Source organism: Dermacentor andersoni, chromosome 2 (assembly GCF_023375885.2).
Source record: "Dermacentor andersoni chromosome 2, qqDerAnde1_hic_scaffold, whole genome shotgun sequence".
NCBI lineage: Eukaryota > Metazoa > Arthropoda > Arachnida > Ixodida > Ixodidae > Dermacentor > Dermacentor andersoni.
The window spans coordinates 233,876,460-233,903,135 of NC_092815.1; the positions used below are offsets into that span (position 1 = coordinate 233,876,460).

The 26,676-nt window shown below is 48.0% G+C and overlaps 1 protein-coding gene across 6 annotated transcripts in view; it reads left to right on the forward strand.

The window, feature by feature from the left end:
* The window catches only part of LOC126539949 (uncharacterized protein C15orf61), a 69,334-nt gene that overhangs the window by 11,705 nt on the left and 30,953 nt on the right, over window positions 1-26,676 (forward strand). The window contains exon 1 of one of the 6 annotated variants that reach the window (XM_055075735.2): window positions 4,917-5,222. The exons of 4 other annotated variants lie outside the window; for them this stretch is intronic. The gene's annotated coding sequence lies outside the window, so the exon portion shown is untranslated. Of the gene's footprint in view, window positions 1-4,916; window positions 5,223-26,676 lie in introns of those variants that run through there. One more of the 6 variants, XM_055075733.1, reaches the window with a different exon arrangement.

Sequence of the window (26,676 nt, forward strand, 5' to 3'; positions counted from 1 at the left end):
TAATCATTCCAGCATAGAATTTCACTTCTCTCATCGTAATGGGCAGGCCGCATTTCCGAGGTTATGAGCATCCATTCATTGCCTTACGTGACGGATACATTTAATGGCGGAGGTGATACGGGAATGGTGTGCGTACCTATATCGCCACGATGACCACAGATTGGGACAATAAATATGTTCGTACCTCTGTTCAGTATTCTGGGTCGCCTGCGCGTCGTGCGCTAACAGCTTCACTGGTCATCCACCTCCACAGAGTTGAATGGCACATTGCTTTTGAAGCGAAAAGCTTCACTACGCTAGTCAACACCGCGCTTCGCCCGAGCCGGCGTATGTCGGAATTGGCTCCGTAAGCGTGTTCGGAGCCGGCGCAGGTGGCCACTGCCGCGCGCTATCGTTTCACGTTCGCCGCAAGCGCGTGTGTATCGCGGAGGCCGACTGTATAACCGCTTGCCAGAGAATAGGCGTGCGCATTCAACATGGAAGGAGAAGAGAGTGATACTACCGATACGGAGAGCTGCGTAGTTTATGGCTGTACAGAAATCGCAAGACAGTGTGCCCAACAATGATGAATAAAGAAGTTTAATAATCCTGCATAACTTAGGGTATATATCATTGATAAGGAATTCGCATAACTACACAAGGCACACGTATAGCATAACCATAAGCTAACCAAAGCATATCCATAACTGAAACCGTAAGCATATCCATAGGCTAAATGATAAAGCATAACCATAAGCATCACCGAACCTTTTCGCTTCGAGATATCCAGGCTTAAACTTAGCTAAGCCCCAGCCAATTTTTTTTAGTAAAAGGGGGTGGGGGGCTTAGGTTTCGTTATTCCCTGTGAAGTTTCCCATGCTTGGTGCATAATAATACAACTACTTCCACTTCACTTCACTTCACTTTATTACCTTAAAGGCCCCCGGGGTTGGGGTGTTACATAAGGGGTGGGTTACATGTATAAATCATAATAAACAAAGAAAACATGTAATGAACATAAATTATTCGCTGTTAAATATAGTAGTTATACAATTCAGAAATTTGGATGTACAGATGATTGCGGCGATGTCGTGTGGAAGGCCGTTCCAGTCCGGGGCTGAGCGTGGAAAGAATGAAGATGCGAAAGTAGCAGTGCGCGTACGAAGCCGTGCAACTTGAAGGGGATGACCAATGCGGGGGGAGATACGTGCCGGCGGATTGATGTAGGGCGGATGACGAAGTGAGCTGTAATAAAGTTTATGAAACAAGCACATACCTCCACGCCTCCTGGCGCCCCAGCCTCCTCCGCTCCCCCATTGGCCAATCTGTGTCACATGGAAGCTGGCGCCGCGCTTTTGTATATTTTTTTCATTCCAGCGCGGAGCAGGCGCCGTGCTTTTGTATATTTTTTTATTTCCAGCGCGCGACGACCTCCATTGTTGGGCCTGGGTGACGAAAGTACTGCAGGCGGACTGACGGAGTGCGTTAGCGTAATAGAATGTGCAGGGCCGAGAACTTAATTGCGATGCCATGCTGCTGCGCCTTCGGTTGCCGCAACAGACACAGCGAGGCAAAAAGCTTTTTGCTTTGCCGTCCGGCGGGCGCAACGCAAAAAGAAGTGTGGATTCGCAGGATCGGGCGGTCTGACTTTGAGGAAGTGGCAAAGAACGCACGGCTTAGTGAAGTAAGGGCCACGGCTACTCACAACCTCTTATTTTGAGCCTAGTTCACACCTTCCGTTTCGAAAAAGTGTGTGTTCATGCTCTGCGTGGTTTTTAGCGCGTTGTCTGACTTTTTTTGTTTCATGTAGTTTCGTCTTGCGGTGAAATGCACGCACCTGCAGCTGGCCTGTGACATAAAAGCGACCTTATTCAGGGTGTGTTTTGAGCTCCACCAGAAGTTAGCACATTCTCGACGCTTTTGCAAGGCTCATTATGACTTACGATGCAGTCTTTTAGCTTCGAATGTACGCCCGCATGTATTGATTTGGTTTGCGGTGATTAACGTTCCGAAGCGACTAAAGCTAGGATGGAGGTCGTAATGGATTTATCTAGCTCGCCTGGTGATGTTTAACGTGCACTTTGATCGTAGAGTCGTACGTGGGCCGGTAAATTCCTCGTTGGCGTTTCATAATACTCGCGCGCTAGCGCTGCTTCAGAAGTTGGCGCCTCGGCGCGATTGTATTTCTTCAATAAATTTTATTTACTAGTTGTAACAACTTGTCATTATTTCGTGTTATTTACGGCGCCTCCAGGGCACCAAAGCGGCAACGGGAACACCAAAGCTAGAACCAGGGCTGGATGGGGCTCGCCGAAGCCTGTGCATGCCAAGAGGGTATAAGATCGCGGACAGCCAATTTTGTATGCGAACACTCCCTGCGACGCCTGCATTAGTGTAATGTTACGTGCTCTTCAGAGGCCTCCGTTAGCCATTACATGTGCCCTCCTGGAGCAGTACTTGTAAAAATATATATATATATATATATATATATATATCGTCACGATTACCAAAGCACCCCGCAATGAAAAAAACGGCCCTGTTGCCAGGCATTCCTGACCGCACACAGCCGGAATCTCTCACGCGCCGACCGAACAAAAGTGTCCTGCAGGTACGTGAATGAACCTACGAAACCACGTACACATACTTTCACGCTGTCAACACCTGAAACTTTGGTAATTACGCGCGTGTTTGAGTACACCGCGTGCGTGCGTCGTGTTTCAGCAACACGAACTCTCAACGTCGCGCGCTTTACGCCTTAAATACGCCTTCAATAATGGTCATTTTCTCTATTTCTTCCGCAATTCCAACACGAAATTCTAAAGGCCAGTTACCGACTGACGAAGAAAGATCTCGATTGAAAAAACTGCTCCGCAGGGTTCGAACGAACTTTTCTGCGGATTTCCTCCCGTAGCGTGTTAGCCGTCGTTTGCTACGGCAGGCCCACCACCGGCGGCGCCACCGTCGAGGCCGCGCCTAGCGGAGGAGGAGGGAAGCGAATGACGCTACTTTGGGAGATTGAGGGGTTTTAGGCGCGGCTAAAATCCCTTGATAATTTTAAAGTAGCGACACTATTTGGGAACTCTGCCGCCGCCGCCGCGCGACCTCCTCTCCTCCTCCTCGCCCCTTGCGCGTCCCCCCGCGTCAACCAGTTTTGCCCCCGTTTTTCTGCACGGCGATTGGTCTCCCCGCCGTTGCCCTTGGAAACGCGCGGATCTTGAGTTTTGCTTGTGTTTTTCTTTTTCGTTCGCGCCATTTTCCTCCTGAGCACGGCTGGCTCGGCGTAGCGAACGTTGTACACTGTGTTTCCTGCTCTATGTGCTAGCGCTATGCCGGGCTGTTGCGCATATAAATGCAGCAAGAAGCCTGAAGATGGTTATACCGTTTTTATGATACCACAAGGAAAGCGTGACGGCTTGCGCAGGAAGCAGTGGCTGCATGACATTGGCCGAAAGAACTTTGTTCCGACAAAGAACAGCGTTGTTTGCGAGCTGAGGCGTCTTTCTTATAGCTCGTAGCAAAACATCCCGCAATGCTGCATTTTTTTTTCATTCTTCCGGCCTGCTCACCAGCGTTTTTGTTTATGCTTAATATTCTGGGGCGGCTCCATCACCTCGCACGTCGCTAACTGTTGTTATTCAGTCGGAAGTGCAGCATTATAGATTCTGTTTGCGCCCTGAAAAAATTAGTGGCAAGTATACCCGTGGTATTGCAGGTGATGAGCGTTAGCTAGTCAACATTGAGTTTTCTTTCTTAAGTTTTAAGGGGAAAGCCTTTAGATCTCTATGTTTCAAGGTCGCGTTGTAAACTGGAAGTATCACGTGATCCAAGGAAGGCCAGAGGTGACCCAAAGCATGTCCACCCCTGTATAAGAGAATGATTACCCAAGTTAATTAATTAATCATTAGTGACTGACATAAGGTGGACTAGGGAGGATTAAGGTTGATTAGAGTGTATTGACGCGTGTACTTGTTTGTCTTTATCGGGCGACATGTTTCACCGTCTAACAAATATTATCACACAGCGCAGGACGCGCCTGCATGTATCGGAAGTTTCTGAAATGTTATCGATGCTTCCATCCGCTGTCTGTGACCGAACCTTGTGTGATCTGATTGCATGTGTGCGCGACGCGAATAATGTAGAACTTTGTGGAAGGCACGCGGGTCCCAGCGATTACTCTGGAACATTCGATGATTGAGGCATAAAAGCCGACGCGCTTGACCCGCTGATCAGATTTTCGACGATCGCCGACTGTGTTCGCCGCTGTCGCCGTTCCTTGAGTGTAGCCTGTTTTTGAGGGCAGAAGTTCGCCCAATAAAACGCTAGTTTCCTCTTTCTCAGTTTGGCTGCTTTCTTCACAGTCACTACCACGTAACAGTATTAAAGAAGATGATTAGAGTGCATTAAGAAGGATTAAGATGCATGAATAAAGATTAAGGTGGGTGGAGGAGGATTAAAGCGGATTCTGGTGGATTAAGGTGAAGGGTTGATAGAGAGAGAATCAACTTTTGTACTGAGCCCTTAGTGACGGTTGGTGCGTGCTGGCACCAGATGGGGTGGAACCTTCTTCTCAGGTCCCATATGCGTCCAGCAGTTCCTGGCCCCTAGCCGCCAGTGCGAGCTGGGTCGGTAGGTCGGGGCTGGACAACAAAGTCTCCCATCTCCAATTATCAAGGGGTTTTAGGCGCGGCTAAGGCCTCTCAATAAAAATCAAAAGTAGCGCGCCATTTTTTGAATGGATGGATGGAAAAACTTTATTTTCGTCAGAACGCATGTGCGGACGATTCCGTGCTAGATGGCCATCAGCTCATGGCTCACGGTGAAGATTGTCGCCATCCTCGTCTGCGCTTTCTCTCGACGCTCGGCCCTCGCATTGGCCGAATGCCGTTGCGTGATCTCGCGCGCTTTTTCTTGCTTGTTTTTGCTTCCGGTGCCGCCGCGGTATGGCATAAAGAACTTTGTTTAGGTCCTGAGGGATCAGTCTGGGACCACCGCGGTGCCAAACATTAATTGCGAGCGGCATACGCAGGCGCCACGTTTCGCGCCTCCTATTTGATTTTGTAGCGTAGTTCCGTGTTCGCGAAGCCGCGTTGCTCAACCTTCGGGTGCAGCACAAGTGAAAGGGACGGCAAGCGGCTATTCCGCATATTCCATCTGCCAAGCGAGGCGCGGCACGTACGAAGCTCAGGCTTTAAAGAATCAGCCGGGCTGTTTTCAACCCAACGCAATGGTACCGGCTCTGTGAGGTAAGCGGGCGATTTTTCCCTCCACTAACCTCATATGCTTGCTGCCACTTGTACGCGGCTTCGTAACTTTTTTGCTCTCCTAAGTGCCGCATGTTTCCTAAGTACCGCATGTTTCGTGCCCGACTTGAATCAAGTCGCCTTCAAACGAACGTGCTTTTTGTCGGCGTTATGCATTCCGCGGCGTTGTCCTTGTTTGGCCTGAATGTATGCGAACAGCACCTTTTCTGTGTATCGCCGTACGTTACGAATCGGTGATGGTACGTAGTCAAACAGGTGCGCTGATCACGTTCCGATCATTGTATGCCGTTATCGCTCTTTAACGCCTTATCCATCCGCGTCGACCCGTTATGAACTGTGACCAAACGTACTTGGGCGGCGGCACCGCCGCGAGCATCGCACCTTGAAAGCGATCTGAGATGCTAACTGCCGACATATAGCTTCGCGATCTATTTTCTCACGCCGTACCGTGCCCCGTACGTAGCGTTGAAGAGAGAGAAAGCTTCGCGGAGAACGCGGAGAGCGTCTGCTAGTTCAGCAACGCGTAGGGGAAGCCACGGTACAAACATGGAGTTTACTATGTAGAGGTCGCTGGGCCAAGCCACGGGGGTTGGTATACAGCAGCAGTCATACATCAGGGAACACAGGTGGATGGGCTCACTTTTTGTGCACCAGGTACAACACAAGCAGAGGAGGTAGCGATTGCTCTAGCTGCCTCGGACTCTATTTCTAAATATATCATTACGGATTCGCATGGCGCGTGCCGTAATTACGAGGCTGGTTGGGTCACCCTATTGGCCGAGCGAGTACTGAGAAACTGCAGTAAGGATGTCGATCCCACCCCCCGCTGTATAGTTTGGACTCCTGGCCATCAGGGCCTTCAAGGGAATGAAGCTGCTGACGCGGCAGCCCGAACACTCACTTACCGGACGTCCCCTTTGGCCCCTGAGGTCCTGGAACAAGAAGGCGGATTTCTCTTGACTTTCAAAGACATCTATACCTTTTATAAGGATAGCCATCGCCGGTACCCAGCCCCAGCTAAGGGACTGGGGAAAGCGAACGAACGCGTTCTACTTCGCTTATACACCAACACAATGCTGTGCCCGGCAGTAATGAAACACTTTGATCCTGCGATCACTGGCAGGTGCTAACACTGTTTCGAGGTGGCTGACACTTATCACATGGTGTGGGCCTGCCAGCAAAATTCGGCTCTCACCCCCCACCCCAACCCTACCCGAGAGGTCCGGAGGCGGCCCTGCTTGGTTGCTCATACCTTCAGGCTCAAAAGGCCTTGGTCAAGAGGGCCAGGCTGGCGGCTTCTACCAATGGGGTCTCGGACTAGGGACTCCACCTAGTATGTAGGGCTCCTGCGCGAGTCCGCACCTCTCTTTCTTAATAAATGCTTTCCACACACACACACACACCACGGTCTGCAGAAGAGAGTGAACGCCGCCGCAGGAGGAGGAGGAGAGGAGATGGCGCTACTTTTATTTCATTTAGGGGTTTTAGGTGCGGCTAAAACCCCTATCTTTCGAAGTTAATCAACAAGCGTAAGACAGCTGACATAAGGAAGTATAATATGGATAGAATTGAACATGCTCCCAGGAACGGAGGAAGCCTAAAAGCAGTGAAGAAACTAGGAATAGGCAAGAATCAGATGTATGCGTTAAGAGATAAAGCCGGCAATATCATTACTAATATGGATGAGATCGTTCAATTGGCTGAGGAGTTCTATAGAGATTTATACAGTACCAGTGACACCCACGACGATAATGGAAGAGATAATAGTCTAGAGGAATCTGAAATCCCACAAGTAACGCCGGAAGAAGTAAAGAAAGCCTTGGGAGCTATGCAAAAGGGGAAGGCAGCTGGGGAGGATCAGGTAACAGCAGATTTGTTGAAGGATGGTGGGCAGATTCTACTAGAAAAACTGGCCACCCTGTATACGCAATGCCTCATGACTTCGAGCGCACCGGAGTCTTGGAAGAACGCTAACATAATCCTAATCCATAAGAAAGGGGACGCCAAAGCCTTGAAAAATTATAGACCGATCAGCTTACTGTCCGTTGCCTACAAAGTATTTACTAAGTTAATTGCAAATAGAATCAGGAACACCTTAGACTTCCGTCAACCATGGACCAGGCAGGATTCCGTAAAAGCTACTCAACAATAGACCATATTCACACTATCAATCAGGTGATAGAGAAATGTGCGGAATATAACCAACCCTTATATACAGCTTTCATTGATTACGAGAAAGCGTTTGATTCAGTCGAAACTTCAGCAGTCCTGGAGGCATTACGGAATCAGGGTGTAGACGAGCCGTATGTAAAAATACTGAAAGATGTCTATAGCGGCTCCACAGCCACCGTAGTCCTCCATAAAGAAAGGCGTCAGACAGGGAGATACGATCTCTCCAATGCTATTCACAGCGTGTTTACACGAGGTATTCAGAGACCTGGATTGGGAAGAATTGTGGATAAGTTAATGAAGGATACCTTAGTAACTTGCGATTCGCTGATGATATTCCCTTGCTTAGTAACTCAGGGGACCAACTGCAATGCATGCTCATTGACCTGGAAAGGCAAAGCAGAAGGGTGGGTCTGAAAATTAATCTACAGAAAACTAAAGTAATGTTTAACAGTCTCGGAAGAGAACAGCAGTTTACGATAGGTAGCGAGGCACTGGAAGTGGTAAGGGAATACATCTACTTAGGACAGGTAGTGACCACGGATCCGGATCATGAGACTGAAATAATCAGAAGAATAAGAATGGGCTGTGGTGCGTTTGGCAGGCATTCTCAGATCATGAACAGCAGGTTGCCGTTATCCCCCAAGAGAAAAGTGTATAACAGCTGTGTCTTACCAGTACTCACGTGTGGGGCAGAAAGCTGGAGGCTTACGAAAATGGTTCTGCTTAAATTGAGGACGACGCAACGAGCTATGCAAAGAAGAATAATGGGTGTAACGTTAAGGGATAAGAAAAGAGTAGATTGGGTGAGGGAATTAACAAACGCGAGTTAATGATATCTTAGTTGAAATCAAGAAAAAGAAATGGGCATGGGCAGGATATGTAATGAGGAGGGAAGATAACCGATGGTCATTAAGGGTTACGGACTGGATTTCAAGGGAAGGGAAGCGTAGTAGGAGGCGGCCGAAAGTTAGGTGGGCGGATGAGATTAAGAAGTTTGCAGGGACAACATGGCCACAATTAGTACATGACCGTGGTAATTGAAGTATGGGAGAGGCCTTTGCCCTGCAGTGGGCGTAACCAGCTTGATGATGATGATGATGAAAACCCCTCAATGATTAAAATCAGCGCCATCTCCGCTGCCCTCCCCTACTTCGCGCTCGTTTTTCCTCGCGCGCTCTGGCCTTTCGGTGGATGCACCCGATGCAGCGTAGCAGGCGACGCCACGCGTTAATGCGAGTGGGAAGACAACTTCTTATTTTGCCGATTTTAAAGCGAAAGCTCTTCTGGCCGCGAACTTGCCATTTCGTCGTTGCGGTGCTCCGAGGAGGCACATGACGTCACAACGCGCGCCTCGCCGTGGATATCTCTCTCTCTCTCGCTCCCTAGTCACTACTAGTAGCACCGAGCCACAGGTGTTCCGCCGTTTGGTATGACGTCACACCGCGTTCCTCGTCGCTGCGCTCGCCTCCGCTCGCTTCGCCAGCTGCGTCGCATGCCTGATAACATGTCGGAGGATTGAAAAGGAGTGCTCGCGTGCCCCGCAACCACACTTCAGGCAGCAGTATGGACGGCGACAATTCTGATAAGCAGGATGAGGCCTGGAATCGACATCGGAACGAGATGAAGAGGAAACGAATCACCCATGAAACAGATGAACTGCGCGCCGAACGACTGGCTAAACGCCGTAACATGGCTAGACAACCAGACTAACCTGGACTTGCAATCAAGATTAACCAAGGCTAACCATGCTATGCCTTAGCTTTCGCTACGTATATCCTAGCATAGCCAAGCTAAGCCCCTACCTTTTTGTTTCAGCTCCTATTTATTTCCTGGCGCACTGAAATCACATCTGAGAGCCTGGCAAGAAGAACAAGGGGTATGAACAGAGTTTTATGGGGAAAGAACATGTAAAAAAAATGTATGCTTTGAAGTCACGACAGGGATGGTGTGGGCACACACGTTCGCGTCTGTACAGGTTTTCGCTGAGTACGGTTTGTGAATAGTCGCAAGTAGCTGTGAAGCATGGCTGCCGCAAGGTGTTCATCAAGAAAAGTGGAGGAGGCTTAAGCTTCGCCTTCAAGAGTGGAACGCGATAGCGTTATCGCACCCAGTTTGCACCTTCCACTCATTCGCTCGGCATGCTCTTGACGAGACGAAGGGGAGAAGCGGGCGAGTGGCGCGCCACCTGTCGGGGCAGCGCCGTACAATGCGAGGAGGGGGTCTTCGGTGTTTGCCGCAAGATAGCTCTGCGTGTGCGTCAAGCGCAGAAGATATGTAGCGGAAACGTACTGCGCTACTCGTTTAACTTCCAGTTCTGTAATTTACATGCTCACAATTACCGATATACACCGCAGTATAAATTTCTACGGCACGTTTCTAAGGCAACACCACATTCACTAGAGACGCTTTTGTCCCGCTTTGAACAATTGAACTCATGGCCGAGTGGTAGCTTCTCCGTCTCACACTCCGGAGACCCTGGTTATAAATTGCCTTCAGGGATTTTTCGCTCACGACCAATGACGCCGACGACACCGGCTTTTCTGCGACACGAGCTCCTTAACGCTGTCGCGTCATAATGGAGGCTACAAATCTGTTTTGTGTACCGCCGACTGTAACTGCTCAATTATACAGCTACGTCGTTAAGGCGAATGGAAGCGGTGACGGAAGCCACAAGAGCCATTCGGGCATGATGGCCATAGAGTTTCCTACAGAAATTACTAGAGGGAACTGTGGCGCTTGTGTCTACGGGAGTTCCAATGGGAGCGGTTGTACCATCATGGGAATTTTGGGAAGTACGTGGATTTGCCTAAACTTCGTCCTTTTGGCTTCAAACAGCTTTTTGACTTTGTAAACTCGTCATTTTCGGCAGTGTATTGCTTAATAAATAGGTAAATAAACATCGTTAAAATTGCCAGACGGCAGGTTTCGAACACAGGGAATCTAGCACATAAGCCTGATATTGAAACCATTAAGCAACGGATGCATGTATCGACAAGCGAATGAAACGCCCTTATGAATTTATCGCGGGCATGCCAGTGCCGTGAGACCTTTGGTGCATTTCGATTTGACCACCTAGACAAGATCAATCGTTGCAATTAATAGCAATTGTACGCGTTCCCGGCGTCTCCTGCACTTCGAAGAATATACATTGCGCTGAAATATACGACAATAATATTTATATAGTGTAATATACAAAGCCACAAGAACGTCTGAATCCACAAGCACGAAGATCAGACAAATCCATGTACTTCCCATCATTCCCATGGTAGGACAACGACTGCAGCGCCAGAGTTCCCTCTAGTAATTTTTGTAGGAAACTCTATGACGATGGCTTCACGTAGAGCCTTATAATAAACATTAAAATTTATTACGTTGGCATTGACTCAATGAGTGAAACAACGTTTGACTGCGCTCTGGCTGATAGCCTTAGGTCATACGGTGTATACATCGTTCGGCTCCAGCTTCTTTTTGCCGAAATCGAGCGTAATCAAAGGCTGAAATTGGTCATGCGAATAATAATCCTAAATATTGAACAAGACAAATACGCCCGAAAACGATTCGTCGCGAACGAGAATTAATGAAAAAACTCTGTTAGGATATTGTCAACTTTGATCGAGTAAGCAGCGTTTCCCTCTGAATATGCAAAGCTGAAACGCCATTTTCCTTTTTTACTGAAGTATTATCGCGTGAATTCTGATTTGTTTCTCGAGTATCGTAACAGTTTATTTGACGCTGCATATTTTTTTGCACACGTGCTTAAAGTGCAACTCCGGCGATTTTTTGACCATGTCACGGTAATGGAATATTTAGGTTCTCGAGACCCCACTGTCACGCGTCTGATAGAATTGTTTCGCAAATTCGAAAATAATTTTTAAAAAAGCAAGAAAGCGTGAAACCGAAGCGTGACCAAGCAGCCAAACGAACCTCTTCGTGTGACGTCACGAGTGTCTCCACCGGGGAAGGCGCGCAAGGCATGCCGGTCTCGCCCGCAGGCAGCGAAGAGCAGACGCTCGGCTGAATTGTGACCGCGCCGAATCTTCGGGTGACAATGTCAGCTGCGCCAGATCTTCGGATATGTCAAATATTGACAAATATGATTCTGACGAATTCGATAGCCACGAATCGCCGTACGCGTTCGACCCGCCACCACGAGAGCCAGCGCCCATGCGCTACATATCGTGCTGCAACATGAAGACCAAGGGCAGCCCAAACCACTGATTTTAGACGTGCTGCTTTCTATTTTAGGTGTTTTATCCCTTCTCGGGGAACCGCTTCGCGTGCTCACTGTAAGATGCGCAGCACGACTTTCCGCGTTTGTATCTCGCAAAACGCCGCTGGCAGTTCATATCGCCGAACGGTGCATTTGTTCACATTGATCGGCCAGTGCAGCGACCACTCGTGGTTCGCTTGAGATACAATACTAGCCGCTCATCGTTGACATCAAATAATGTCAGAATATATCAAAACAGGCAGATTTTGTGCATGTAAGCACCGTTGCATCACTCTAAATCGTGCTGATATGAGCGACCACGCACCTTCGAAAACAGCGAGCGTGAGACTGTAGTACGGGAGCGTTATGCTGCCTACTTATCATTCTTCGTATTCTCTTCATGCACACAATATGTTCCGTAAAGTGGACATAGATGAGGACTTTCCGCGTGTGATCGTTTATTTAGAGAACGCGTAGTTTTCTCGCAGAAACGCCGATGCTTGTATAGACAAGGTTGGCAGTTGAACGAGGCGGTTGTTACGCTGCTGTATCGAAGGGGCCTACACTCGCTGCCCATTTGGGATGCGAGCCAAGCAGTGCACCTCGGAAGCTAAATAATGAGTCGGCATGACAATGCGTAAAAATAAACCCATCTTCGTAGTCGCATTTAATTTAGGGAAGTGCCGGTGAATGTGGCGGACAGCTTTCCGTCGAAAACGGCAACGTACCGATGTCGATACTGCTCCGTGTCGTCGCTTCTCGCTTTTTGTGTGTGCACTGTACGAAATAAGGAGTGGTTTATTTCAAATCCCTATGGGCAAAACTGAACCACAGAAGGAGTTATCTTCATCCTGATGCTTAATTAGCTTCAGGTCAGTCGCTCAGCTAGGTCCGCCAACAGAAACGCATGAACTCCGCGACTGTGGCATATAGGCTTAAACTCGGCTGAACGCGATCGGCATCGGCTCAAACTGTGTGTGTGGATGGCGAGGGCTGAAGTTCGTGCAGACAACAACGCAACACCACTTGCCTCCCATTTCTTGTCCGTCTACAGGGAACGCAAATTCTCGTGACAGCAACTTCTCACGCGAAGCACTAGCTCACGATCGTCGACTCCTCGACGCTCTCGTCGCTGTCGTCTGCATAATCCCGGCATGCCCTGCATGGAACATGCCTGACGTCATGCACAATGTGGCCTGTAATTGAGGAGGAGGCAAAGTAGGGTGTTCGAGGCAATTAATTAAATTCATTTGTAAAAATCTGCGCAACTCTCAAACCTGTTTTTTGAGGACATGACGAAAGTGTTCAGAGGAACGTACTCAGCGAATTTCATCAACATCCGTTTACATCTAAAAATCGTCAGAGTTGCACATAAAAAAGCGTAAATTTCCTAGTCTGAGTAAATCCGTCTTTCTTATATCAATGAGCATGCAGAAACTTCACTGGAGTTATCTCAGTACGTGTAATACCCCAGTCACGCGGGCACTTTAAAAGTCCTTTGAACCAAAGATCCTTTACTTCAAGGTAGAATGCGCTCTGTCACACAGGCACAGCAAAGGAGCCCTATACTGGAAGGGAGCTTTGAGTCAAAGGAGTGCGCGTTCGTCCTTTGAAACCTTAAGGGAATACTCTCGAGCCTGGAGGGCGTCCAACAGCAGAAAAAATAATCTAAAAAAATATGGAACTTCAATTTTTACCTCTTCAGAACAAGCTTATAAGTACTGAATGCTATAACTAAAGTAGTAAGCACTTTCGGAACACCCGCAATCTCCATCATGAACGCGATGGTACAGCAGCGCCGGCACGGCCTGTCGTCAGCAGCAACATCGACACAACACGTGTACCATGTGCGATTTGGTTCTTTGCAACGTTACTAGTAGCGATGGTTCTTTGGTTAGCGGCTGCTAGGCATCCCAGTCTCCTCGGCATTTTCCTGCGCGTCTGCTTCCCTCGTCACTTTTGTGTCGTAGCTCATCTTCACAATTATTGTTTCGAAAAAAAAAAAAAAACAAGGCGAGAGCACTAATGGGCAACAACGAATAATCGACGCCAACATGCGGTGTACAAAGGGGTACACATGGTGGCCATTATTACAATAAATACATCTGTATTCGGTAAAGTAATGCTTTCTACTGCGCGTGTATTTTGTTTTGATGTTGCTATGTATTAGGGAAAATGAATATTGCTGAAAGAAATGTGACAAATTTATTATAAGACGCATTTGGGTCATATTTTTTTATTAATAACGAGGCGATGGCAGCGCTAAGGATACGTTGCAGTTTCTGTTAAAAGCTTCAGCGGAGACCATCTGGAGACAGTGTAGCACCGACACGTATCCCTTGAACTAATGTGCCTTTGAAAGCTCAATGCTCCTTAACTTCAAAGGACCTTTGGCATGCTCGTGTGACTGGGATATAAGCATACTCCGAAATTTCAGTTGGCCCACTTCAACTGCTAGGTTTTCTTTCTGAGAAACCCCTATGGGTTTTCTTCCTACCTTAATGCTACAATTCTTGTGGGTGCCAATAAGTCCTTTTCATGTACTCCCCTACGCCTTGCGGGTTTCCGCAGAACTGATTAGCCGTACCCGCATTTCAGTTGACCCATCCCCAATTTCAAGTGGCTCACGCCCAAAATAAAGTTGGCAGACCTTGAAATTTAAGTTGGCCCACCCATAAATTTCAGTGGCCCACCCTTAGTCTTTGCTTCCCCATGTATGTTTTATGGAGCCCTACGTATCCTGTCGGGATTATCTCCTATCATTTTCTTTTACAGTGGAGCTCTTAGAACCTCGCTGGGTTTCTCTTGACGTTCGCAGCTTCTCCGAGAGAGAGTGAAAGCAGAGTCGCGAGGAAGATTTCTGCTACGGCGCCGGGACTGCGATGTTCGGCGAGTAGCAGAAAACGCGTACTGAGAAGCTCGCCCGCGCCCGCTGCCCGGCTAATGTCATGATGGTTTGGTCTATGAATTTGTTGGTGCTATATACTGGCAAGTTCACTGGACCGCAAAGGGAGCGGTAAGACGCACATTAAAAAAAGGCATGGCATATGATCATGTTTGTGTTATGAATTAATGCACTGGATTACGAAAAAGAAGCAGAGAAAAATCGCACGCTGGGAAGACCGATAAACATACAGTGCGACGCAACTTGAGAAATAATATTCAAATGTCCAAGAATTTAGAGGACAAAAAAAGATTGAATCTTCGCGATGGCACATCACAGTCGCCGTAGGCGTCGAAGTCTATAACAAAATTATTTTTGAACAGCTCTGATAGCGTCCACGCAACAATGGCTGCTAGAGTACTGTCAAATGCTCATGTGATGCGGTCTAAAGGTCATGGCAAGGTGCGAAAACGCGCTCACAGAGAAAACAAAACACTGTGCGCGAACATGCACGCAGACGCGCAGTCGGTCGCTGCGAACCCGTGTGATCGCTGCTTTGAGGCTTCACTCTGTTATGCCCCATTTGGTTATACAGACAGCCCACTACAAGAACATATTTCACATAGTTTACTCTCAGCTTTTGCCTACCTTTCACGCAAGAAGCCGGTTCGGGAGACTGCATCGCGGCGACCGTGCGCAGTGGTGTTCACTGTACGTATTCGGTAAAGAGTCTGTAAACGATTCTGTTCTTTCAGTTTGCCCAAGATTATTATATCGACAGTCAAAAACTTCACTCGTTTTGAGAGCACTTACATAAATGTCCAGGAGGGCTGCCGCGTGGTCTTTTTATTGAGCGCCGTAAGTGAAACCTATGAGGAGCACGCCGCGTGATCCCTCATACTGCGCAAGGGAGGCGCTTCCGACAGATGGCGACTCCGTTAAGTCCTCGCCCCCAATGAGGAAATAGTCCTTGCCTTACGACATTGCGGGCGCGAAGCGGATGGTGGCGTACATACGTACATACTGCTGGGTGGCCCAAGATAAACCGAACCAAAAGCAAGCGGTGCCCTGCGACGGGGGCGACGAGAATCACTGGACCCGTTTTATTGAGAGAGACAGTGAAGTCGGCGCGTTACATGCCGACATCTTCCTGCCCTTCGTAGAGCAGCTGACGCCAGAGGAACGACGTTTCGCATAATAATATCGCTTGACAGTTCATGTGCTCTTCAATTGCTTCGGACCACCCTCGCTGTAGAAATTTTGCGAGCAACAGTGGTTTCGCTGGCATGTTCCATGAGCCATGCATAATTAGTCGATGCGTCTGACCCGTAGTTCGACGATAGTGCTCGTCGCTATCGCTGTGCTTGAGTGTCACTTGCTTTTCTGGGCAAAAGTTCGCCCAATAAATTAAGAGTTCGTTTTCGTAACTCATTTAATTACGCCACCGTCTGGTCTTTCACCGTACTACAAACGTGACAACCACTGAATACTTGTTTTGTTCTAAATGTCGTGCGTTATATGGGCACGTTGCAAGTGCTAGGCGGCGCCCTGTCTTTCCAACCCCTAGCGCCATCTGACGAATAGTTGCGCGAATGTGGTAGGATTACTCACGGCGTCAGCAGCCCGCGCTGCGTGTTTGGCGTCCTGTCAAATGGTAGCGATGGCGCGAAACAGCGTGCCGATATTAATTTTAACCGGGTTTCAGGAATTACAAGATCTTCATAGCTTTTTTAGGGAAAAGAATTTAGAGAAAGGAAGTCGTCTATTTGAAGTGGGGCACGTCTACGGCGTGAGCGAAGTGCTGAACTCGCACTGATTGGAAGTGACTGCTAGGTTTATTCCGCAAACGAAAAATAATGCACCAGCGAGATGCGTGAAGCTCAGCTTAAGTTACTTCGTTATCTATGGTGTGGACGCATGAAATTATAGGCGACATTGATTCTTGAAGATCGGCGACAGCAGACAAATCCTAGCGGGGAGCTGCGATTGTCGTGCTGGCATCGCAGGGAAGTGCAAGGACGCCGCGGTAGTTTCCCTGTACATACAGGACGGCAAATACGAATCCAAAACATCTCATCCAAGAACGTGGGGCGTACGAACGACTCGTAAGACCTACCAGAGGTATTCTAACGTTGCTCTCCCCAAACACAAAAAAAGGGGATGAACTTACCAGTTGTTAGACTACGCTGGAAAAATATTTTCGCCCAAGTTACTGGAAGTGCGATACTTTTATGTTGCGATTTTTCAGTGCGTGCAAAGGAGGTTCCAATAAACCACGTTGTCAACAATTTTGGTGATCTCACCTGCCCCTTCGTTGATATGCTGGGCGCAGAAGGGTGTATGCCAGCTCAGCCGGCTGCAACCCCTCCTTAAATCTCTCAGCAAGCCCTAGCGCTGTTTGAATGGGAGAGGATTGGTAAAGAGTTCCACATCTTTACTGCGGTATAGTGTGGGAACAAACTACTTTGTTTGCTGCATATCCTGGTACGCACTGCAGGCAGTGACGTAGCAAAGGGGGGGGGGGGGGGGGCGTGGGCTCCGGGTGCAAGGGGCCAGGGGGGGGGGGGGGTGTTATATACATCTGGAGACACGCGGAAATTGTTGATATCCTCGCCTTCCTCGAATAAACCCGGGAGAGGGGAGGGGGGACAGACGACCTATGGGCCCCGGGTGCCAGACGACCTAGCTACGCCACTGACTGCAGGTGTCCCGTTGCTGCCATCATTGCTGTAAAAGCAAAGAATTCAGCGTTATTACGCACTTGGCATAATGCCGGAACATAAAACAGCTTATGCCGTCGGACGAGCGCTATCCAGTGTTGACGCCGTTCTGGTTCATATGGTCGGCTTGGAAACCTGTAAAACTTTGTTCCTCGTGAGTTCGTGTACGTGCTGTTGCAGCCCACTACTCAACAGCTCGGATTGCACTTCGGCAATGCTCAGAAAAGGCAACAGCTACGCGCGAAACAGTGCACATACAGGCTTTCCGAACGCAAGCGAGCCGGTCGTATCCTGCCGGTTCCGCGCTCGCCGCCGCGAGGGGCGCCCTAGTAGGCGCGGGAACTACGTGCGCAACCTGCCTATAGCAGGCCTGCATATGGCAGGTGTTCTCCGGTCTCCTCAATGCGAACAACGCGAAGCGCGTTGTTTGTATTTCGTTGAAACAGGAAGCATATTGTAAGTACCAAATGTTTACGCTCCGCAGGTTAACTACACCCTTTGTAGAAAGTTGCTTGGTCAAACGTTTCAGAGTACCACACGGCCGTTATCCGCATTGTTTACCAAAGTCCTACGAGAAGATTACAATGTAGCACCTTCACATTCACTGGAAATGGGGGCACGTTAAGTGTAGTGAGTGGCGAAACTTTAAAATTAAATTAATGCGTTTTCTCCCTATTTCCATGCTTTATACATATATACGATGTTCAAATCAAGTTCCCCGCCGTTTTCGGTGAATCAAACAAGGTACGCTGTTTATATTTACTTAACATGAGCAACAGGTGATGGGCATATACGCAACGTTCAAAGTGCGGAAGTCGATTGGAGCCTTTGCAATAAATTATGCACGCAAGCCTTCCAGGCCGTTCTGAGTGTTTTACGAGGGACGCAAATTAAGCCGACCGCCCTGGCATGCCGCAAATTCCAGCGAGATAAAACTTAGCAAATGGGTTGACGAATGTGGCAAACCAGTATGCCAAGTTAAACGCATGTGGATCAAACGTAGCCTTTCTAAATAAAATTTTGGACAACGGTTAAAGAAAAAAAAAACGCTGCAGAACTTATCTCACGATGACTGTCAACGATAATGCGTTAGTATGGAATCAATATTGGGGGCGAGGACTTACGGAGTCGCCATCTGTCGGAAGCGCCTCCCTTGCGTATGTATGAGGGATCACGCGGCGCGCTCCTCATAGGTTTCGCTTACGGCCCTCAATAAAAACACCACGCGGCAGCCCTCCTGGACATTTATGTAAGCTCTCTCAAGACGAGGGAAGTTTTTGACTGCCGATATAATAATCTCGCACAAACTGAAAGCACAGAGTCGTTTGCAGACTTTACCGAATACGTGCATGCAGTGAACGCCACTGCACGCGGTCGCCGCGATGGAGTCTCCTGAACCGGCTTCTTGCGTGAAATGTAGGCAAACGCTGAGAGTAAACTATGTGAAATATGTTCTTATAGTGGGCTGTCTGTATAACCAAATGGGGCATAACAGGATGAAGCCTCAATGCAGCGATCGCACAGGATCGCAGGGACCGACTGTGCGTCTGCATGCATGTCCGCGCACAATGTTTTGCTTTCGCTGTGAACACGTTTTCGCGCCGTGCCGTGAGCTTAAGGCCTCAGCATATGAGCATTTGACAGTACACTAGCAACCAATGTTGCGCGGACGCTATCAGAGCTGTTCAAAAATAATTTTGTTATAGACTTCGACGCCTACGGCGACTGTGATGTGCCATCGCGAAGATTCAATCTTTTTTTGTCTTCTAAATTCTTGGACATTTGAATATTATTTCTCAAGTTGCGTCGCACTGTATGTTTATCGGTCTTCTCAGCTTGCGATTTTCCTCTGCTTCTTTTTCGTAATCCAGTGCATTAATTCATAACACAAACATGACCATATGCCATGCCTTTTTTTTTTAATGTGCGTCTTACCGCTCCCTTTCCGTTCCAGTGAACTTGCCAGTATCTAGCATCAACAAGTTCATAGACCAAACCGTCATGACATTAACCGGGCAGCGGGCGCGGGCGAGCGTCTCAGTACGCGTTTTCTCCTACTCGCCGAACATCGCAGTCCCGGCGCCGTAGCAATCTTCCTCGCGTCTGTGCTTGCTGCATACCCGAGTTGCAGCCGATGGCTGTCTGCCGGTTCTAAGTTTCGCGCGCCAAGCTTCACACAGCTCCTTGTCCTGCGGCTACATGTGAATAAGGCTGACGCCGGGCTCTGTTGCGTACGTCCGGCACTGCGGCACCGAGCAGTAGCCTATTAAGCTGCACGCATCCAAAGGCAGCCACTATCTATTATAGTACTTTCAAATGTTGTCAAGCACACACCCAAGGCGGTAAAGCCTCACCACTTAATCAGAACCGCAGCGCAGGTGGGACTTTAAACTTTCGTTTTCAGCTCGCTTCGGCGCCTCCGAAGCAGCCGATGCGGCCGCTGTGTCCACGTGATCCCTCGTGCCACGACACGCCGACAGGGGCGCCAGCTTTTCTAGTGGTGGAGCTCGCCCCCAGTATAATTCGAGAAAGATCCGGCAAACGAAGGCGCGTCTTGAGTCGAGTGATAACTTTGTAACGCAGGTTAGTCGGTGGAAAGCGGTCACCGGAAAAACATGACCACTGCGCATGTAATTATTTTCGATGTACATAATTCAAACGTTCGTTACGCGTCGCACACAGTATATGACCGCATAGCATGGCCCGCACGGCTCCAGTGGCCTAGGCTTGCGCCCCCCCCTCCCCCCCAGGTTTCCGTGGGGGGCAATGCCTTCTCCTTCTTCCAGGCGATGTTGAAGCTAAACTTCGTTATATAAAAGCACTTTCAAGAGTAATGCTGTGGAGGGACAAGAAATAAACACGGAGCTCAACTGTGTTGTCACCCCATAATTCAGGTAAACACCCTTGTGTTGTCTTTCCTCGTTTAGCGCTCCTCCAAATAGTTTGAAAATGTACTTACAAGCTCAGTTTTCATTTCTTCTGCCGGTAAACATTTTAAAGTTGCGCCACAAAGCTAAAAAAAAAAAGATAAACTTATCTTCCGTACTAAGTGGCACTAGCTAGCTCGTTCGCGGTGATACATTGTTTAGAGCAAGCTTAAGATACTTGTAGCGTTTAAAAAAAAATCGCTTGTAATTTCACCGGCATTGCGCCTGGATGCCACCTATGCACCAGCATTTCATTCGCATGCTTAGGCTCATTGCTGCAGATGTAGTGATCTAACGTGTCCTTAAGGCATGCATTTTGCTAAAAGATACAGTATTTCAAGCAGTCTTCTCTGGAAGCATGGCTAAGAATATTTGGGCGGAATTATTTTTTAGTGCACCTTGTTAACAAGGTTTCTAGTCCGCGTGATAATTTTTCGCTATAGTGTTACTGGTATATTAAATTTCAAAGTATTCTTTTTTCTACGATTCTTTTAGGTCTAGATAATGATGAAGTGCCTAAATATTTGAAATACAATATACATTGGTGGTCACATCGACTCCTTGAAATGTTATAATCGCTGTTGTAACACCATGGCTACATTATTTAGCTCGGTAAAAAAAAAAGAATTTTTTTCCACTGGGGCGGCATTCATTGAGCTAACTTATGAACAAATTCTGGCTTACAAAATCTTACGAAGACGCGTATTCACAACGCTACAACCGGGATCTTACGATGCCCGTCGCTGCAAAGACGAGCGCTTAGTCGACAAAAGGCGCGTACTGGAGCGCAGCTTCGAACTTCAGTACTTGCGTGAATGGTAAGGCGATTCACGAAACAGCCGTCGCAGCTGCCTACGTAAGAAGGAATTTCTGCGACAGGGTTGAAGCAGTCTTACGAACGCAGTTATGTCTATATGCGCCGTTCGAGATGACGCGGGTAAGCGTTGGAACGTGTTGTTGCGGCCGATCGGCCACAACTGATGGCCGAGAATGTCGAGCGTTCTGATTTGTCATCTCAAAGTGCATTGAACAACATCATTCCATAATTGTATTGAGTGTGCGCAGCTGCGGAAGGCTGTACAATAATGCTGTGCTGTAACTTCTGCCTAAAGCGTTACCCTATGCGGTCGGTAGCCTGACTTTTCATACTCGTCTTGACACTCTATTGGGTGCTAGCAGATAGAAGTATGGTGTCCGTCTCTGACAACGGTCAAGTTTGTCATTTTTCTGTTTTGAGCACTTCTATCATTTTTACAGCGAACGCTGTACATGACCACCCTTCCGTAGTTTTTTCGGCGTCCGGCAAAAGAAACGGACTTTCTAGCGAACCCATACAGAACGGGTTTCATTGTTTGACGTGTGTGATCACGTACGGGTGCAGTGCGGCGGCGCAGATATTAAAATTCGGAACAGATTAGAATGCTCGCCGTGAACAATAGCGTGACGTCAAGGTTATCGAAGTATATAAGCAGAAGAGGTATCGGCGCTAAAAACAGCTGCGTTATCGATGGGGCGGACACGTATAGTTCGTACACCTGAAGAACATCATGCGTACGAGGAACGCCGGAGGGAACAGCAAGGAGAATAGACAGCTTTAGTTTCACGTACGTAAAGGCTTTGCGTGCGTAAGGCTCCTACGTGTGAGCAGTGCGCCGGCGCAGAACGCAAAGGGTTTGCCTGAGTCTCACCTGAGACTCAAAAGTTTGCGTGCGTTCCTTGCGCACATAGAGAGCTCCGCGCGACGGTCTCGCGAGATATCTAACAAGCGAGAGCATCATTGCAAGATGGCAGCCAAACACGCCGAGAAGGTAGCTCCGCGCCTTCGTTTTTCTAAAAACGACTTGGATTTGTTGCGAGACGTAAGGGAGTGCAACCCCTTCGAGGACAACATGCGGTATCGCACTTCTAGGCATTGCGAAGCTCCGATCGGCACAAGAACACACTTTTACCTGTTTCGCGCGCCAATCCAACTCGACTAGCTTGACTTTGGTTTGTCTTGAATCTCAATCGCTACAGCAGTGTTTATACCTGGCGATAGATGGCGATATATGGTCGCTTTTACGAGAGTCACTGGAAAAAATTTCAGAGTACCGCATTCGTTTTCCCCGCGCCTCCGACGCGTTCATTGGCCCAACCGTACCACGTGACTTTGGGGCGCCATATACTTTCCAAGCGCCGGGCGGGCCGGCTGAATTGGAGCGCAGGCAGCGCAGGTTCCCTACGTTTTTTGTGTTCTGATTGTCGCCCTCGCATTTGACTGCAAGGAAATCATGCCTGGCTGCTGCGCCTTCGGATGCAGCAACCGAACTGAGTCTGGAAAGACTTTTTTCTAGATTCCGACCGGGAAAATGACTGAGAGCGTCGTTCTGCGTGGTTACACAGAATCGGCCGGGAGAACTTCAAGCCTACAAAAAACACCCGCGTGTGCGAAGTATAAGTACACCTTGCTTGTGCTTTTCGGCACTGTTTTAGAAGATATTTAAGCGAAGTGCACGCGGTGTTAGCGATGCTACGAAAATAGAAGTTCATTGCAAGGATCGTTCGCGTCTTGCACGCTTGACACGGGTACACCTGTACGCGTTTGTTGCTCAACACACGCGGTTATTCCGTGCTCGTGGCACGCGAAGGTGCACTTGTCGCGCGAGAATTCCGCGTCCTCACGTGTACCAGGTACTCGCATGATTTCTCCGCGCACGTGAGTGCACTCTCGCCTCGAGTCACTCGACCCATATGGCACTTGCTTTTCGCAGATCGTGACGATCGCAGTCAATAAAAAGATGGTCAATACGAGGCCCATGATACTTCATTTTTTCCACTTATCCTTTGCTCATTTATACATATGCATTTCGAGCTTGAAACTAATGGCCAGGTGATATTCACAACACATGCTTCAAATTTTTAATTTAAGCCGAGCACATGCAATGAACTGAATTAAGTCAGCATACATATTATGTTTTACGTTGAAATGCTACGGTGCATACCGAAATAATGTCGTGCTTGATGCATAACAAGAAATACAAAACAACAAAACACCCAGTAGCTTTAGTTTCACTCTGTCACTATGCATATTACATAAACCGCTCTAAAAGCAAAAGAATTTTATACATAGCCTATGTAACTTAGAAAAAAAAGTGCTGCGTCACCAGCGGGCGTTCCTGCTTTTTTTTTTTTTACACAGGCAGCAAATCTTGGCAGTCTAAGAAAACAGTCATAAATAAGTTGAGAAGATTAGCCGCTCATGAACCCACCAGACAGCCGCGTTCATAAATCGCAATGTAGCAAACTCTCGCTCATTATCAGTGTACAGAAGTACATATATGTTACTGTATTACGCAAATTGCTCATATTGGCCTTCCACAAGATTTAGTGCGCAAAATGGTCATCGAAGTTGGTTTTTACGCCTGCTGTTCACAGATCGTCTTACGATCACGTCCAAACACCGGTGCGCACATGGCAATCGCAGTGTGTCGTGCTTATACAGTGGACGAAGTCGCCCTGGAGAATCGAGAACGCGCGGTATCCGTTTACATACTAAATTAAATGTATCCGATTTAGCTTGTGAAATTATACAATGAACGTACGCGCCTGTGAAACTGTCAGGTGTTAGTTTCGTCCTGCTTGGAAGCATTCAATAGAAGCCGACGGTGGTCCACGATGTTCATACCCAAAAGCACAAGCTTGCCTCATTCCGGCTCGAAGTGACGAAATGTTTCCTTCGTAGCTATCTCCGCGGAAGGGGAAAAAAACGCGTGCTTAAGCTCTCGATAGCAGCGCTAAGCTGCTGCCCACAATCGTAGCACAGTTCCAGCAGTAAACACGATCGGCATGCAGAACAACCACCGGCTGCATTACTTCGCACAAAATAACATTTTCTTTTCGCTCTCAGCAACCATTATCTCCGGCACAAAGTATTTGGACTGGAGTTAGCACTCAACCCGATGTGTCACCGAATGTCAAGCTCTTCCAACACGGCGGCCTTCCCCCGACGCAGTCGGCTTGGAAGGTACATGGCGGTGGCCGCTCAGTGTTGCCAGTCAAATCCCGACCTTTGCGGTACTCTGATATTTTTTCCAGTGACTCCAGCTTTTACTAGGGTACCTCGATGCGCCCGCTCCCCTCCGCCGCCGTGCAGGGTGAAGACAATCGCGTCGTCTGCTACGGCGTCCGCCATTATGACGGCCGCTCCGTAGGCAGTCAACGGGCGTCGCGCAGCTGCATGTACAGTTTGCTTTGATATTGTGTGTTGCTTTAATGATATGTCGAGAACAGGAAATTTTCGCATCAGCAGTGTGAAGGTACCAATTTAATATTCTGTCATTTTTATTTTTAAAGCGGAATTTCCAACTGGACTTGCCGGCAGCAGAAAACTGCCGTCCACGCCAGCCGCGCAGACTTTAAAAAAGAACGTCTTGCTGGGCTAGCTGGTGACTTCCACCTTGGTTAAAGGCACGAAACATACGCAGGCACGAGTCCCGCGTCTTTCGCCGTGTCTGTGTGTGAGTTTCGTGCCTTTAAGCAAAGCGTAAAGACCGTTTGGCTGCCAGCTGAAACCCGTATTTGTTTAACAAACCGCGTGCCGCCACGGGACAACAGAATAATTGTCATCGCACACCCTACTTTCAAATCTTGTTTTCGAATCAGTCATCAGTTTGCCCATTTACGGGCTGAATGCTGCAACGCTGAGTAGAAAGCTATGATCGTAACAGTCAAATAACCACTTGAAACGTGGCCGTGTGTAAGTGATGTTCTACTAATGTTGAATGGTTGTTTCGGGGTCACGGAAACTGCAGTGAATGTGGCAGCTTTTCATTTGTGTCTGTGTTACCTGTCTGTCTTACCTGTTTGTGTCTGTGTTACCTGTGCTGACATTTGCGAATTTTTTAACGTCGCATATTTCAACCAGTATCACATCCACGGCCTTTCTTTGTGATTTCGTAGCATCGGGTGTGATGGATCCGTGGTAGAGGGCATCGGAATTTCGACCACCTGACGTTTTATTAACATGCACCGTATACCGAACTAGTACACAGCACCATGCATTTAACCTCTATAGAAACTCGGCCGCCGTGGCTGGGTGGGTCCCACGTCCTCAGGATCAACAGTCGAGCGCGATAACTACGGAGCCTATACATCCGCGCCGCTTTTATTGCTTCTTTGTAGTTCGAAACGTAACTTATATTTGTTCTGTGGGATATTACACACTAATACTACGAAATGAACCATTTCTGGCGCATGTTTATGCTTCGCTTGAGTATATAGCATGCGCTTTCATTGAACGTTTCATTTTATTTTGTGGCCGTATCCTGTTTAACAGTGCTTCCATAGTTATTCTTAATTTTGTTTTGAATTCTTTTACCTTACTGTAAATATGCAGATGAGGGTAAACAAAATATTGAATGCATACCAGATTATTTCGTGCCTTACATGTGGCTTATATCGCACTAAATCACGACTCTCACGTATTAATTGACTATAAAGCCCTGTTTAGCATATTTCCTGCACGAATATATTGTCAACTGGTAATCGCCATAAACCGGTCATCGATGCTGCTAAAGTAAAGTGGCCATACGGCTTCTCAACACTGAGAAAAAGTGTATTCAATAGATAGCAATTTCCGGTGTGATAGCTTGTTTATTTTGGTCGGGAACTTTAAGGATTTCAAAAACAACAAGTGCTACAACTCACTGCAAATCAACTGGAGCGCATGTCTTGCTTCCATGCCCACTAATTCTCGCAGCTTCGAGCTGGCGCAGGTGTATGCGTAGCCTTACTCTTGCATAACTTGATATCAGCATGTGTTCCAGAGAATCATTGTGTCGCTGGCATGCCTTCTGACTGCACTGAGCCCTCTTGATTAAATATTCTGTCAAAGCCTTTAGAGGTGACTTCAGGGTGAATAGGTTGTCAGTCCAGGACGTGATTCCTTAATTTAAAGTGCTCTTCGCAGGATGTGAGCAAGCTCATAACTTCACCGCTCGGATAACATAAGTTCTTACCATCATGAACATACTCTTTTAGTGCAGTTAAATATGCATGCTCATGGCTCGTCGAGCCCAGCATTGCAGCTCTGCACTGCTCGCAGTTTTTCCTTTTTTGCAACATTCCTTTCACAAGAAAGCCACCAATATGGTGCAAAATGCTGCACTCAACTGAAGTCAGTGCTTCAATGAAAAGAATTTCGCCATCATCAATTTCTTCTTGAACAACTTCAGCCCACTCTCTTTTTCCTTGTGAAATCATGTTGACCAGGTACTCAGAATCATCCGTCCCATAACTTGAGGTCACTGGCGTGTGCAAAAATTGACTGACACACACAAGCTTCAGAGCACATTTCATGTCGTACGCGTTTGTAACAGGTTTCCTCTGGCGCACAACAGAAAAAAAGATTCTCTAGGCAGTCCTGCAGCAGACCTCCGGCACGCAACACCCGGATCAGAAAACGCCGTGCACGTGTCTCTTTCTCGACCGACCGTAACGAAATGTGGGGAGCGCAATGGCGGCCGGCGGTCGGAAGGCGGCACTG